Source organism: Meriones unguiculatus, chromosome 2 (assembly GCF_030254825.1).
Source record: "Meriones unguiculatus strain TT.TT164.6M chromosome 2, Bangor_MerUng_6.1, whole genome shotgun sequence".
Taxonomy (NCBI): Eukaryota; Metazoa; Chordata; class Mammalia; order Rodentia; family Muridae; genus Meriones; species Meriones unguiculatus.
Window position 1 is genome coordinate 211571 of NC_083350.1, and position 18048 is coordinate 229618.

The 18048-nt window shown below is 38.4% G+C and overlaps 1 long non-coding RNA gene across 3 annotated transcripts in view; it reads left to right on the plus strand.

Moving 5' to 3' along the window:
• Positions 1–18048, plus strand: part of LOC132652254 (uncharacterized) — a 156090-nt gene that overhangs the window by 135407 nt on the left and 2635 nt on the right. For all 3 annotated transcript variants that reach the window (XR_009589724.1, XR_009589723.1, XR_009589722.1), the window contains one exon: positions 11497–11605. This is a non-coding gene — a long non-coding RNA (uncharacterized LOC132652254). The remainder of the gene's footprint in view (positions 1–11496; positions 11606–18048) is intronic.

Genomic DNA, 18048 nt, shown 5'->3' on the forward strand with positions numbered 1-18048 from the left:
GGGGAAAGGATAGGAGCTCCACAAGGACCAAATATATCTGGGCACAGGGTCTTTTCTGAGACTGACATTCAACCAAGGACCATGTATGGATATAACCTAGAACCTCCACTCAGAGGTAGCCTGTGGTAGCTCAGTAACCAATTGGTTTCCCAAAGTGAGGGGAACAGGGACTATTTCTAACAGGAACTCAATGACTGGCTCTTTGGTCTCCCCACCCCCAAAGGGAGGAGCAGTTCTGTTAGGCCACAGAGGAGGGCTTTGTAGCCAGTCCTGAAGATACCTGATAAAACAGGATCAGATGAATGGGGAAGAGGTTCCCCTATCAGTGGATTTGGAGAGGGGCACAGTGGAGATGAGGGAGGGAGGGAGGGAGGGACTGGGAGGGAATGAGGGATGGAGACACGGCTGGGATACAGAGTTAATAAAATGTAACTGATAAAAAAGTAAAAAGAAAAAAAAGAAAAATTAAAATAAATGAAAGCAAAAAAAAAAAAAAAAAAACAAAAAAACCCCAAAACAAATGGAGGCACAAGTAGTGGCATATAGAGAGGAAACAAACAAAAAAATAGAGACTATCTTGGAGAGAGGAGACACAGGAATCCACATTCAAACAGATGAAGGAAATGGTGGAAGGCATGAAAACAGAATTAGAATCAATAAAGAAAACACAAACTGAGAAAACTCTGGAGCTGGAGAACTTAGAGAAAAGAGAAGGAACCACAAAGGTAAGCATCACCAGTAGAATACAAGGGATGGAAGGAAGAATTTCTGGTGCTGAAGATATACTCACAGAAATTGATACATTGATACTTACCTCAAAGAAAAAGTAAAATTGGAAAAATCCCAAACAGAAAACATCCAAGAAATCAAGGATGGTATAAAAAGGCAAAATCTAAGAATATTAGGAATTGATGAAGAAGAGGATTCCAGGCTCCAAGGTCTAGAAAATATTTTCAAGAAAATAATAGAGGAAAATTTTCCCAACCTAAAGAAAGAGATATCCATAAATATACAAGAGGCCTACAGCACACCAAATAGAGTAGACCAGAAAAGAAACTGCTCATGCCACATCATAGTCAAAATACTTAATCTACAGAACAAAGAAAAGATATTAAAAGCAGCAAAGGAAAAAGACCAAGTAACATATAAAGATAGAACTAGCAGAATCACACTGGACTTCTCATCAGAAACTATGAAAGCTAGAAGGGCTTTGGCAGACATCATGCAGGCTTTAAAAGACCACAGATGCCAACCTAGTGTACAAACCCTGCAAAGCTTTCAATCAACATAGACAGAGAAAACAAAATATTCCACGACAAAACTAAATTTAAACAATATCTGAACAGTAAACCAGCCCTGCAGAAGATACTAGAAGGAAAATTCCAATCCAAAGAAAACAACTACACCCGAGAAAACTTAGGATACAGATAATTTCCCAACAAAAATTAAAAGAAAGCAAGCAAAGAATCACAGTAACACCACCAACTACACAATAATAGGAACTAATGTTCAATGGTCACTATTATCTATCAACATCAATGGATTCAACTCTTCAATATAACGACACAGACTAACAGAATGGGTGGGGAACTAAGATCCAACATTCTGCTGCATCCAAGAAACACACCTATGCAACAAAGATAAATACTACCTCATAGTAAAGGGCTGGAAAACTGATTTTCAAGCAAATGGACCCAGAAAACAAGCTGGGGTAGCTATCCTATTATCTAATAAAATAGACTTTCAAACAAAATTAATCAAAAAAGATGAGGAAGGTCTCTACATTCTCATCAGAAGAAAAATCCACCAGGAGGACATCACAATTCTGAACATTTATGCCCCAAATACAATAGCACCTACATTCGTAAATGAAACATTATTAAAGCTTAAATCACTCATCTATCCCAACACCTTTATAGTGGGAGACTGCAACACCCCACTATCACCAAGGAACAGATCATTTGACAGAAGCCAAATAGGGAAATAAAGGCACTTACAAAGGTCCTAATTCAAATGGACCTAATAGATGTCTACAGAACTTTTCACCCAAACTCAAAAGAGTATACATTCTTTTCAGCACCTCATGGAACCTTCTCCAAAATAGACCATATAGTTGGTCACAAGCAAGCCTCAACAAATACAAGAAGATTGAAATAATCCTCTGTATTCTATCTGACCACCATGGACTAAAGATGCACCTCCACAACAACAGATAGCAAAAAGCCTACACGCACTTGGAAAATAAACAGCTTGATACTCAATGACAGCTGGGTTAAGCATGAAATAAAGATAGAAATTAACGACTTCCTAGAATTCAATGAAAATGAAGGTATAACATACCCAAATAGATGGGACACAATGAAAGCAGTGCTCAGAGGAATATTCATAAGTGGTTCAAGAAGAAATTTGTAACATTTCATACAAACAACTTAATGGCCCAACTGAAAGCCCTAGAAAAAAAAAAAAGAAGCAGATAAACCCAAGAGGAGCAGATGGCTGGAAATAATAAAACTCAGGGTTGAAATCAATCAATTAGAAATATATGTATATATTTCTCATATAACAAATATAACTATTCAAAGAATCAAGGAAACCAAGAGCTGGTTCTTTGAGAAAATCAACAAGATAGACAAACCCTTAGCCAAGCTAACTAAAAGGCAGAGAGAAACTATCCAAATCAGCAAAATCTGAAATGAAAAGGGGGACATAACTACAGACACCGAAGAAATCTAATCATTAGGTCATACTACAAAAGCCTATATGCTGCAAAATTCAAAAATCTAAAAGAAACGGACAATTTTCTTGATAGATTCTGTCTGTGAAAATTAAGTCAAGACCAGGTAGAAAGGTTGAACAGCCTTATATCCCCCAAGGAAATTGAAGCAGTCACCAACAGCCTCCCTTCCAAAAAAAGCCCTGGGCCAAATGGTTTCAGCACAGAATTCTACCAGATCTTCAAAGAAATGCTGACTCCAATTGTTTTCAAATTATTCCACAAAATAGAACCAGAAGAACATTACCAAACTCATTCTATGAAGTGACAGTCACCTTGATACCTAAACCACACAAAGACCCAACAAAAAAAGAGAACTTCAGACCTATCTTTCTTATGAACATTGATGCAAAAATACTCAATAAAATAATTGCAAACAGAATCCAAGAGCACATAAAAGATATCATCATACCATGACCAACTAGGCTTCATCCCAGTCATGTAAGGGTCTTTCAATACATGGAAATCCATCAATGTAATCCACCATATAAACAAACTGAAGGAGAAAAACCACATGATCATCTCCTTACATGCCGAAAAATTTGACAAAATCTAACACCCATTCATGTTTAAAATCTTAGAAAGATCAGGGATACAAGGCACATAACTAAACATAGTAAAGGCAATATACAGCAAGCCTATAGCCAACATCAGACTCAAAGGAGAGAAACTTAAATCAATCCCACTGAAATCAGGGACAAGGCAAGGCTGCCCACTCTCTGAATATCTCTTCAACATAGTGCTTGAAGTCCTAGCTAGAGCAATAAGACAAGTAAGGGAGATCGAGGTGATACAATCAGAAAGGAAGAAGTCAAAGTTTCACTATTTGCAGATGATATGATAGTATAACTGAGTGACCCCAAAAACTCAACCAGAGAACTCCTTCAGCTGATAAACACATTCAGCAAAATTCACCTGGAGCAAAATTAACTAAAAAAAAAAAAAAAAATCAGAAGCCCTCCTGTATACCCAAGACAAAAAGGCCGAGAAAGAAATCAGGGAATCAACACTCTTCACAATAGCCACTAATAACATAAAGTACCTTGGGGTGACTCTAACCAAGCAGGTGAAAAATCCGTTAGAAAAAAACTTCAAGTCTCTGAAGAAAGAAATCGTAGAAGATATCAGAAGATGGAAAGATCTCCTGTGCTCATGGATTGGTAGGATTAACAGTGAAAATGGCCATTCTGCCATAAGCAATTTACAGATTCAGTGCAATTCCCATCAAAATACCAACACAATTCTTCACAGACCTTGAAAGAAACATTCTCAACTTCATGTGGAGAAACAAACAAACAAACAAACAAACAAAACCCAGAATTTCTGAAATGATCCTATACAACAGATCCTCTGGAGGGATCTCCATCCCTGATCTTAAGCTGTTCTACAGAGCAATCGTAATAAAAACTGCATGGTATTGGATCAATGGAACTGAATAGAAGACCCAGAAATAAACCCACACACCTACAAATACTTGATTTTTAACAAAGAAGCCAATACAATACAATGGAAAAAAGAGAGTATCTTTAACAAATGGTGCTGGTCCAACTGTATGTCTCCATGTGGAAAAATGCAAATAGATCCATATTTATCACCCTGCATAAAACTAAATTCCAAGTGGATCAAAGACCTCAATATAAAACCAGATACACTAAATCAGTTAGAAAAAAATGTGGCGGAAAGCCTAGAACTCATTGGCACAGGAGACAACTTCCTGAACAGAACACCAACAGCACAGGCTCTAAGAGCAACAATCAATAAATGGGACCTCATGAAACTGAAAAGCTTCTGTAAAGCAAAGGACACTGTTGTCAGAACAAAAACGACAGCCTACAGTTTGGGAAAGTATCTTCACCAACCCTACATCTGACAGAGGGCTGATATCCGGAATATATAAAGAACTAAAGAAGTTAAAAGGCAATAAGTCAAGCATCCCAATTAAAAAATGAGATATGGCCATAAAAAGGGAATTCTCTGTAGAAGAATATAGAATGGCAGAGAAAGACTTAACAAGATGCTCAACATCCTTAGCCATCAGAGAGATGCAAATCAAAACGACCCTGAGATTTCACCTGACACCCATCAGAATGGCTAAGATCAAAAACTCAATTGGCAATACATGCCGGTGAGGTTGTGGAGAATGGGGAACCCTCCTCCATTGCTGGTGGGAGTGCAAACTTGTACAACCACTTTGGAAATCAATCTGGTGCTTTCTCAGACAACCAGGAATACTGCTTTGTCAAGATCCAGCCATACCACTCCTAGGCATATATCCAAAAGAGGCTCAAGTACACACAAGGACATTTGCTCAACCATGTTTGCAGCAGCTTTATTTGTAATAGTCAGAACCTGGAAACAACTCAGATGTCTATCAACGGAGGCATGGATACAGAAATTGTGGTACATTTACACAATGGAATACTACTCAGCAATTAAAAACAAGGAAATCATGAATTTTGCAGGCAAATGGTGGCATCTAGAAAAGATCATCCTGAGTGAGTTATCCCAGGAGCAGAAAGACACACACAGTATATACTCACTTATAAGTGGATACTAGACCTATAAGATAGGATATACATACTAAAATCTGTACACCTAAGGAAGATAAACAAGAAAGAGTACCAGGGGTAAGATGATTAACACTTACCTAGAAAGACAAAGGGGATTGACATTGGAAGTAGGAGAAAACAAGTAACAGGACAGGATCCTACCGCAGAGGGCATCTGAAAGACTCTACCTAGCAGTGTATCAAAGCAGATGCTGAGACTCATAAACCTTCGGCAGAGTGCAGGGAGTCATATGAAAGAAGGGGGAATTATTATGACTTAGTGGGGACAGGAGCTCTACAAGGACCAAATATATCTTGGCACAGGGGTCTTCTATGAGACTGTTTCTGCAACCAAGGACCATGCATGGATATAACCTATAACCCCTGTTCAGATGTATCCCTTGGCAGCTCAGTATCCAAGTGGGTTCCCTAGTAAGGGAGCCAAGAATTATTTCTGACATGAACTGAATGACTGGCTCATTGAGCTTCTCCTCCCCCCAAGGGAGGAACAGCCTTGCTAGGCTGCAGATAAGGACGTTACAGCCAGTCCTGAAGATACCTGATAAACTAGGGTCAGATGGAAGGGGTGGAGGACCTCCCTATCAGTTGACTCTGAAGGGGGCAAGGAGGAGATGAGGGAGGTAGGGATTTAGAGGGAAAGAGGAAGGGGATTACGGCTGGAATACAAGTGAATGACCTGTGATTAAAATAAAAAAAAAATTAAAAAAAGACACAAAATACTTCAAGAACTTTCTGTTGAGAATTCTGTTTAGCTCTGTATCCCATTTTTGATTGGATTATTTGGTTTGCAGGCATTTAAATTATTTACATATTCTGAAAATTAGTCCTTTGTTGGAGGTAGGATTAGTGAAGATCTTTTCCAATCTGTAGATTGCCATTTCATTCTATTGATAGTGTCCTTTCCTTTACAGAAAGCTTTTCAGTTTCAAGAGGTCCCATTTGTTAATTGTAGATCTTAGAGCCTGAGCTGTTGGTGTTCTGTTCAGGAAGTTGTCTCCTATGCCAATGAGTTCAAGGCTCTTACCAACCTTCTTCTTTAGCAGATTTAATGTATCTGGTTTTATGTTGAGGTCTTTGATCCACTTGGACTTTAGTTTTGTGCAGGGTGATAAATAATGCTCAATGTCCTTAGTCATCAGGGAAATGCAAATCAAAATGACTCTGAGATTTCACCTTACACTTGTCAGAATGGCTTAGATCAAAAATTATGTGACAATACATGCTGGTGAGGATGTGGAGAAAGGAAAACTCTTGTTTATTGCTGGTGGGAGTGAAAAATTGTACAGCCACTTTGGAAATCAATCTGGTGCTTTCTCAGAAAACTGGGAATAGCCATATCTTAAGACCACTCCTAGGTATACACCCAAAAGGTGCTCCACCATACAACAAGGACATTCACTCAACCATGTTCATAGCAGTATTATTCATAATAGCCAGAAATTGGAAACAACCTAGATGTCTCTCAACTGAAAAATGGATACAGAAACTGGTACATTTACATAATGGGATACTACTCAGGCATTAAAAACAAAGAAATCATGAAATTTGCAAGCAAATCGATGGAACTAGAAAAGATCATCCTAAGCGAGGTAACACAGACCCAGAAAAACAAACATGGTATATACTCACTTATAAGTGAAGTTTAGTCATATAGTACAGGATAGACATACTACAATGCACAGACCCCAAGAAAATAAGTCTGATGGGCATCTTAGGCTTCATGTGGGTGCACTAATTAAGAGAGTGGGGGATATTTCTGACATAGACTATGTTGTCTACTTTTTGATCACTTCTCCCTGATAAGACTTCCCTGCAAGGTCACAGGGGAGGAAGATGAACTCAGTCCTCATGTGAATAAATGATCTGGGGGATGTCTAGGTAGGAGATCTCCCCTATTATGAAGAATATGGGAGAGGGAATGCAGGAAGGAAGGTGATACTGGGAGGAGAGGAGGGAGGAACCTATTACTGAGATGTAAATTGAATTAATAAAAAAAAAAACAACAACCCAAATGCTATTTATTTACTCTCTCTTCTTTCATATGATATATCTGGAGAGAACAGGAGCTCCACAGGACCAAGTATATCTGGGCACAGGGGCTTGTCTGAGACTGATTTTCCAACCAGGGACCACACATGGATATAACCTAGAACCCCTGTTCGGACATAGTCCACAGCAACTCAGTAGCCAAGTGAGGTCCCTAGTAAGGGGAACAAGGACTGTCACTGGCATGAACTCTGTGGCTGGCTCTTTGACCTCCCCACCCACCATGGGAGGAGCAGCCTAGCTAGGCCACAGAGGAGGGCATTGTACCCATCCTGGTGAGACCTGGTAAGCTAGGGTCAGATGGAAGGAGAGGAGGGCCTCCCCTATTAGAGGACTTAGAGAGGGGCAGAAAGGAGATGAAGGAGGGAGGGTGGGATTGGGAGGGAGAGAGGGAGGAGGCTACAGCTGGGATACAAGATAAATAAACTGTAATTAATATAAAAAATAAAAATTTAATAATAAAAATAGTATTTATTTGCTTGTGGTGAATTTCACAGTACCTAAAAGGAAGATAAATAAGTTCCAAGTTTTCAAAGTGTCATATAAGTTAATACACTAGTGCAATAGCTCTATGACTTTCAGGGTTGTAGGAAATATTTAATTTTAATTTCCAAATGAGAAAATATAAGATCAAAAAACTTTTTTATTATTAGTTACATTTTATTAACTCTGTATCCCAGCTGTATCCCGCTCCCTCATTCTCTCCCAATCCCACCCTCCCTCCCTCATCTCCCCGCTGCCCCTTCAAAAAACTCTTAGACAAACAAGGTCAACTAAAGTGGATCTTTGCTTGCAAGGATCAAATCAATGGTGTGCACATCAGTTATAGCTCTGATTCCAGTAATTTATAGTAGTTACCTATAAATTCTTTCTACAATAGAAATTACAGAAAAACAGGACAGGAGCTACCACCGACGGCCTCTGAAAGACTCCACTAATTGAGGTATCGGAGCAGAGGCTGAGACTCATATCCCAACTTTGGGCAGAATGCATGGAATTTTATGAAAGAGGGGGAGATAGAAAGAACTGGGGGTGACAGGAGCTCCAAAAGGAGACCAACAGAGCCAAAAAAAAAAAAAAACCTGGGTCCTATGGACCCTGCAGAGATGATACCCCAACCAAGTACCACGGATGGAGAGGACCTAAAATTCATTCTCAGATGTAGCCCATAGACTCAGCCTCCAAGCAGGTTCCCTAATAAGGGGAGCAGGGGCTGTCTCTGGTATGAACTCAATAGGCTCTCTGATCACCACCCCCGTGGGGGTGCAACCTTGACAGACCACAGACAATGCAGCCAGTCCTGATGAGATCTGATGATAGGCTAGGGCCAGATAGAAGGGGAGAAGGTACTGCCCTATTAGTGACTAGAGGAGGGGCATAGAAGGAAAAGATGGAGGGAGTGGGATTGGGAGGAGATGAGGGAAGGGGCCACAGCTGGGATACAAAGTGAATAAATTATAATAAATAATAATAATTAATAAAAATGCAAAAAATTGTAGAAAAAGAGATTATGCCATTACTAGGACATCATATAATTCAAAAACTACAAGTAGGTTAGATACAGTGGGATGTCTTCAAAAGAACTGTGGATGTGAATATCGACCTTTGGACACGATTGAAATCAAATGGAAGCAAAGAATTATTTATTTATTTATTTATATTTATTTTTGTTGTTAACCACAGATTTATTATCAAACTAAACACAATTCAGATGCACACAGGATGTTGGCTCTTGATTTTTCCTTACTAACTCTTTATAAAATATTTGACTGAATACATTTAATTCCTTGTATATTCCAATGTTTTCTAAATTTTTATTATTGTAGAATCTTAAATCTTTTAATATTCTGGAGAGACATAGAGATCGTGTTAAATATTATTCAAACATTGAAGAGTTTTATTTTTATTTATTATTGTTATTTTTACCATATTTCTTTTTTTAATTCTTTATTAATTACACTTTATTCACTTTGTATCCCTCCTGTGGTTCCCTCACTCCTCCCATCCCAATACCTTCCTTCCTAAAGACACACACGGTATATACTCACTTATTTAGACTTGGGGAGAGGCATGCGTGCAGAAGAATTATTTATTAAGGGTATATACAATTACATAAATATCTAACTTGGGTTAAAGATTTCTTTCTTAAGTTATGAAATATTTTTTTTATTTCCTGAGATTTCAACAAGAATAGAGCTGACTAATCATTCTATCAGCACCCTGATTGATTTATCTTCATAGAATTTCAATTACTGGTATATTGTACAGATCATGATACTGTTGCTGCTGCTGCTGATAATGATAGTGATGTTGATAATAAACCTAGAAAGTATATCTAAGACCCAAAGAAAGCTATACACAGGTGTCTAGATCTGTTATAGGGTATTTTCCTAATGTGCACAAACTTGGATTTGAGACCTTAAACCTTAAACCTTATATATTTAAAGGGAAAATATACTAGACAACTATTTAGGTATAGCATTAGTCAGGACAAATACACAAACATTCCCCATTATTAGTGTACTTTGTTTTAATACTTATCAGTTAGAAGCTGTATACATTTCTTATTGCCTTTTTGCATGCATGTATTCATTCAAACTTCTTGATTCCATTTCACTACAGCAATGTTGTGTATATGTGAGTGAACAGTGCTTACCGTTTTTCTCTCTTGAAAAATTATTGGTTCTTTGAGACATATATTCACATTTTTATAATATTCACACTACTCCCAGAAGCTAATAATTGCCAATAGTTCCTCAGTTAGAGGTCAGACTTCATGTTCAACTTCCTTCACCATTCTGGGACTTGATATTTCTTGGGCTTGTATGGTTCTTGGGCAAGCTGTCACAAGCTTTGTGATTTCAAATGTGGAACGTTTTGCTGTATATAGAAGATACTCTTTCCTTGTAGTCATTAATTGCTGCTGGCTCTTATTCCCTTTTGACATTCACTGTTTCAGTAATACTTGAGTCTCATATGCGTGTGTGTGTGCGTGCTTGTGTGTGTGCATGTCCATGTGTTTGGGTAGTATATATGCTTAATTTAGGGTTGAGAATTTGAGTTTCTTATTCTACACATCTTGAACAGTTGTAGGCCTCTGTATTTATTTTGTAAATAGAAGCTTCTTTAATAAGGGTTGAGAGATGCATTTAGACAATATTAATTAATAATTCTAACATATGAAATAAGTTCTTATTTTTTACTTTCTTCAGTGTCCTATATTTTTCAATATACAACACATCAATTCCTGAATAAAATATATTTGCAATATTTAGTTATTTTATTTTCATCCTAAATTAGATTTTTATCAGTTTATGTTTTAGATAGTTTTTTATATTAGTGTCAAGAAAAATTTCCAATTTGTGTATTATAATTTTGTATTCTGCATTTACATAGTCCATCTATTAGTTCTATCTTATATTGAAGTCTTTTGAGCTTTATGCATTTGCCATATAATTTGAAAGCAAAGACATTAATTTTTTCCAATTTAAACAAAATTTAATTCTGTCTTTTGTATAATTGCTTTGGCTAGCATATTTAGTATCATACAAAATTTAAGTGACAAAGTCATATTTAGAAATCTGTTTACTTTAGTTACAGTGCTACTTGTGGGTTTTTCATAACTAACTTTCATGGTGTTATTTTAATTTATTTTTTCCTACACCAAATTATTGTTTATTGATATGGGTTCTCAGGTCAATTATGCATGCAGAAATATATAGATAAAACATGGTCCTGTTTAAGTGTTAAACTCTAAAAAAATTGATCTTTAAGGCTCTATGTTGAATAATATTCCATTGAAAAATTCAAATACTGTAATCCATGTCTCATTGTCAAGAAAGCAGACTCAATAATCACCTCTCCTGTAAAGCTTTGCATAAAATCTAAAATTCATGACCAAATGCTTGAACCATCAGCATCTTATAAAAAAAATCACAGCTGAAATTCTAACTCACAACTATAATATTCACTACCTACATGTACTTCAATAATTTTTCTTTCTATCAGAAGATAAATAAAATGCTTTGCTGCCAAACAGACTCATATGGTTTAGAACTGACATGGCAATATATAAATTTGATTGATGCAAAATGTTTTTCTTTTTCAGCAAAAAAAAAAACAAAAACAAAAAATGAAAAATAACTTCTTAAACAGATGGAAAATATTAGAGACAAGACAAATTGTGCCCAGCTCACACTCAACATGTTACTGTTTGGGTAAGTATGTTGCTGCTGCTTTATACTTGGCAATTATTACCTCACTGTTACAGTTTAGTTAGTACTGACCTCAGATTTTTATGCCTTCTGTCAGAAATGTGAATTGTTTTTTAAAACTTGCACATCATCAACAAATGAATGTTCAAGAGACTATGATTAAAATAACAGACCACTCTCAGAAAAGACCCCTGTGCCTAGATATATTTGGTCCTTGTGGAGCTCCTGTCCTTTCCACGTCGTACTAACTCCCCCTTCTTTCATATGATTCCCTGCACTCTGCGGAACGTGTGGTTATGAGTCTTAATATCTGCTTTGATATACTGCTAGGTAGAGTCTTGCAGGGGCCTTCTGCGGTAGGCACCTGTCCTGTTACTTGTTTTCTTCTATGTCCAATGCACCTCCCTTTTGTCTTTCTAAGTGAGGATTGATCATCTTACCCCGGGTCCTCTTTCTTGTTTATCTTCTTTAGGTGAATAGATTTCATTATGTTTATCATATCTTATAGGACTATATGAGTGAGTATATACTATGTGTGTCTTTCTCCTTCTGGGATACCTCACTCAGAATGATCTTTTCTAGACCCCACCATTTCCCTGGACCATGTATGGAGATAACCTAGAACCTCTGCTCAGATGTAGCCCGTGGTAGCCCAGTAACCAATTGATTTTCCCTAGTAAGGGAAACAGGGACAATTTCTGATAGGAACTCAATGGCGGGCTCTTTGACCTCCCCACCCCCAAGTGAGAAGCAGTCCTGCTAGGCCACAGAGGAGGACTTTTCAGCCAGTCCTGAAGATATCTCATAAAACAGGGTCAGATGAAAGGGGAGGAGGTCCTCCCCAATCAGTGGACTTGGAAAAGGGCAGGGAGGAGATGAGGGAGGGAGGGAGGGTTTGGGAGGGAATGAGGGAGTGGGATACAGCTGGGATACAGAGTTAATGATATGTAACTAACAATAAAAAATAAAAAAGAATACTGTCTAATAAAAAAATACCAGATCATTAACTAAACTAATATCCAGTTTGTAGGCAACTCTATTTAGAATGGTATAGAAATTCTTCCTCATCTCAAAATCTATTTTGGTAGAAATCTCCCACTGTATATACTTATAAGTGAACACCAGTCATGTAATATGGGATAAACATACTAAGATCTATACACCTAAATAAGGTAAGCAAGAAGGAGGACCCTGGGTAAGATGAGCAATTCTTACTCAGAAAGACGAATAGAATGGACATGGGAAGAAGGAGAAAACAGGAAACAGGACAAGAGCCTACCACAGAGGGCCTTTGAAAGATTCTACCCAGCAGTGTTTAAAAGCAGATGCTGAGACTAATAACCAAACTTTGGGCAGAGTACAGGGAATCTTATGAAAGAAGGAGGAGATAGAAAGACCTGAAGAGGACAAGAGCTCCACAAGGAGAGGAACAGAATCAAAAAATTTGGACCCAGGCGTCTTTTCTGAGATGGTTCAACCAAGGACCATTCATGGAGATAACCTAGAAAACCCTGCTCAGATGTAGCCCACGGAAGGTCAGTCTCCAAGTGGGAATACCTAGTAAGGGGAACAGGGACTGTCTCTGACATAAACTCAGTGGCTAGTTCTTTGACCACCCTTCTCCCCAGTGGGAGCAGCCTTGCTAGGCCACAGAGGAAGACAGTGCAGCCAGTCCTGATGAGACCTGATAGGTTAGGGTCAGAGGGAAGGGGAGAAGGACCTCCTCTATCAGTGGACTTGGAGAGGTGCAGGGAGGAGATGAGGGTGGGGGGGATAGGACTGGGGGGAGAATGGGATACAAAGTAAATAAACTATAATTAATATTAAAAAATAAAAATTTAATTAAAAATTTTGTAGAAGATTTTACGGGAAATTTAAATTTCTTCCTAAGAGAAAGCTACAAGTCACATAATAAAATTGCTTTCTAGTTAAAGAAAATCTTTTACACCCTGCTGATTTTAAGATTGTAAAACTAATAATAGACTAAAATTTACATTTATCTATGAGAAAGATGTGGTAAGTGTCTCAGGTGGAGTTAAAAAGAAGATCTTAAATAAAGAGGCTGACTGTAGGATCACACAAGGACACACACAGATGGTGACAGTGTCTAATGAGACCACTGTCTCAGAAGACCCAGGATTGAATTGAGCAGTAAAAGTAGACACGTTTATTTAAAATATATTACTTCCTTACCTCCTTGTTGAAAAGAAATCAAGTATATTCTAACATATTCCCCTTCCTCTCTTTCCCCCTCTCCTCTCCTTTTTTTTTTTTTCCTCAAAAAGGCGAGGCTTCCCCATATTAACCTTCCCCAACACATCATGTCACATTAGGATCGAGCATACCCTCATCCCCTGAGTCAAGGCAAGTCATCCCTCCCAGGGGAAAGTGATCCAAAAGCAGGCAATAGAGTCCATGTTAGAAACAGTCACCCCCCTCCACTAGCCAGGTACCCTATATGAAGACCAAGCTGCCTATTGGCCACATATATGCAGGGGGCCTAGGTCCAGACATGCATATTTCTTAGTTGATGTCTCAGTCTCTGAAAGCTCCCTTAAGACTGGGTTAGTTGTCTCTGTTGGTCTTCTTGTGGGGTTCCTGTTCCCTCTGGTCCTTCCATTGTTCTCCTAACACTTGCACAGGACCCTCTTAGCTCTGCTCCATGCTTGGCTGCAAGTTCCAGGAGCTGTCTTGATCCACTGGTGGCTGGAGCTGCCCAGGTTACAGTCAAGTTAGGTTTCTGTCTACAAGCATAGCAGAACATTACTAATAGTGTCAAGGCTGGCTCTCTACCATGGGGTGGGTCTCAGATTGGGCCAGTTATTGGTTGGACATTCTGTTAATCCTTGTTGCTACTTTATAACTATAATTTTGCTACTGTTATGAATCTTATCGTAAATATCTATATTTTCCTCTGGTTTTAGGTGACCTTGTGAGAAGGTCATTCAACCTGCAAAAGGTTGAGAACCAAAAATTGCTGCTCTAACCTATATTTGTCTCACTCCTCTACTCTTCCCTTTTTTCCTTTTACTCCTGCCCTTCTTTTGCTCCTTGTACCCCAGTAACACACAGGATTGAGTTAGTTTTGACATACTGCCACATTAATTGTCTTGCAATTTATTTTTTTTTTTAGTTTTTGAAATTACAACTATATTCTTTCCTATAGATGAATTTTAATCCAGAAACATGGCTGCTCTGGCAAGAGATTATATCTAAAGGCCTTTTAGGTCTATGTGATCCAGCTGGAATTCAGGCAATGCCCTGGATTATACTATAATCTGGCTGAAATACAGACACTCCCTTAGTACTCACCTTTACTCTCAAACAATGAAAGTATGATTAGTTTATAGAAGGAAGCAGGAATGTTTGAAAGTGACATCTAATTGAGGAGCAGATAAAATAATGAATCAGAGAGAGGTTTGACAGAATGAGTCAGAGATCCAACTCTCATGGGAACAGACAGGAAAGAGAAGCTATTTAAGGTAGCACAGAGAGAGTAGGGAGGAGGAGAGTACAGTACAGGAATACAGGAGAGTTGGTGGAGATAGTACAATAAAGTTAGGGAGTGCAGATCAGTTCAGTACAGTTTAGTTGAGGGCATTGAGTTCAGCTGAGTTTATGCAGACAGTGCAGTTCAGTTTGTGGATTCAATGGCAGTTTTTAAGCCCAGCAATTCAGTGAGAAGTCAAAAGAAGCCAATTTGAATCAGTCAGCTTGGAGAGAACCACAACAGCTGAACTGAACTAGCCAGCCAGAGTTCAGATGGAACTAGAGAGGGTGAGCTTATTCAGCTGTAAGTCTCAGAGGCTGAAAACATTTTAGGTGTAGGTTAGCAAATGGAGGCTGGAAGCTGAAGTCTTCAAGGCCTGGGTTTGCAGAAGATTAGAAGCTTCCGCGCCTAGAGATAGTTAGAGGGAAACACTGTGGGCTCAGCCCAAGCTGTGTGAATACATCTCTCACCATCTCATCCCCTCATCCGAGGAAATAAAACCAACATTTACACTTTCCCTCTTCCCTTTCCTCCTTTTAAATCCTCCCCATGAATGCTTTCAAATTAATGGCCTCTTACATTTGGAAACATCTACAAAACAAAAGCACTTAAGTCTCAGATATTTTATTTTATTTTCTTAATTAGAAATTATTATTTTTTTTCATTCTTTTTTTTTGAATTTTATTTTTTTCTTATCAGTTACATTTTATTAACTCTGTATCCCAGCCGTGTCCCCATCCCTCATTCCCTCCCAGTCTCTCCCTCCCTCCCTCATCTCCACCGTGCCCCTTTCCAAGTCCACTGATAGGGGGGACCTCCTCCCCATTCATCTGATCCTGTTTTATCAGGTATCTTCAGGACTGGCTGCAAAGCCCTCCTCTGTGGCCTAACAGGACTGCTCCTCCCTTGGGGGGTGGGGAGGCCAAAGAGCCAGTCATTGAGTTCCTGTTAGAAATAGTCCTTGTTCCCCTCATTTTGGGAAACCAATTGGTTACTGAGCTACCACAGGCTACATCTGAGCAGATGTTCTAGGTTATATCTCTACATTGTCTTGGTTGAATGTCAGTCTCAGAAAAGACCCTGTGCCCAGATATATTTGGCAGAGTACAGGGAATCATAAGAAAAAAGGGGAGTTAGTCTGATGGGGAAAGGATAGGAGCTCCACAAGGACCAAATAAGTCTCAGATATTATTGTACAAAAGGAAGTAGAAAGATAGTAAGAGCCAGAATATCAGGGAATTTGATGTGATATTATATCTCCAAAGAATGTCAGAAACTACACTCATATTACCATTCTGACTGCCTAACTCTGAACTGAATAAGCACAACTGCAAACAAATAAATTAAAAAACCCACAACAACAACAACATGCTAATATGGACAGGGGAAGACTGAAGAGGCCCCAACCTTACACTAAGAACTATAGACAACTAAAGAGTGCTAAAATAGTCTTCTCTAGGGAAGAACACATCAATGGGTATCAAAAAATCATATCTGACAACATGTAAATATAAGTAATATTTATAGACTGAACAAAGCATATTTATGTATTTAAGAATATGTAAATATGTATACATACACATTCATACACAAGCAATGTATGTACAAAGTTAGATCTTAGATATTGTTATTCCATTTAGATTTAACTCTATGTGTTTATGGACTGCCTTTGATAGTTACATGCCTCTCATTCTCCTTTTTCAAAATGTAGGCAATTTAAGTAGTTGTATGAAATTTTTATGCAAATGGGACAATACATGCTTTGTTGTGATGCATGCATTTTGATTTTATATGAAATTTGTTTCTGTCTATCACAAAAATACTTTTGCACAGATGCTGGAGGAGAAATGAATGGGCTGTTTGTGGCAAAATAATTTCCAGAATATAGCAGGAGGAAGTTGAACAGTATTCCAATAACAGATTAGATAGGCAAACTCTTTGTGTGCATCGTAAGAGACTTTACTTTATGGAATACTACATGGTTACCACAAAACAGGAGAATCCTAAGCACCATGTTTAAAACAAAAACAAAGCAAAACAAAACATGGTAAATGCCTATAATCCTAGCACTCTGGGAGGCAGAGGCAGGCAGATCTTTGTAAGTTCAAGGCCAGCCTGATCTAAAATATGAGTCCGGGATAGCCAAGAGGACATGGGAAAACCCTGTCTAGAAAGACAGAACAAAACAATAAAACTGAAAGGAAAAAAACCAAACAAAAAATGAAAGAAAAATATGAAAAATAATCTATTTGTATTAAAAAGTAATAATTTTATTTAAATTTTTATTTTTATATATTAATTGCAGTTTGTTCACTTTGTATCCCAGCTGTAGCCCCCTCCCTCATCTCCTCCCTGCACCTCTCCAAGTCCACTGATAGGGGAGGTCCTCCTTGCCTTTCATCTGACCCTATCTTATCAGCTCTCATCAAACTGGTTGCATTGTCCTCCTTGTGGCCTGGCAAAGCTGCTTTCCCCTCAGGGGAAAGGGATCAAAGAGCCAGTCACTGAGTTCATGTCAGAAACAGTCCTTGTTCCCCTTACTAGGATACCCACTTGGAGACTGACCTGCCATGGGCTACATCTGTGCACAGGTTCTAGGTAATATTGATGAATGGTTCTTGGTTGGGGTATAAATCTCAGAAAAGACCCCTGTGCCCAAATTTTTTGGTTCTGTTGCTCTCATTGTGGAGTTCCTGTCCTCTCCAGTTCTTACTATCTCCCCCTTCTTTCCTAAAATTTGCCGCACTCTGCCCAAAGTTTGGTTATGAGTCTCAGCATCTGCTTTGATACCCTGCAGGGTAGAGTCTTTGATACACTGATGGGTAGAGGTCCTCTGTGGTAGGCTTCTGTCCTGTTTGTAGAGGAATATAGAACAGCAGTGAAACATTTAAAGAAATGTTCAACGTCTTTAATCATCAGGGAAAAGCAAATCAAAACAACCCTGAGCTTTCACCTT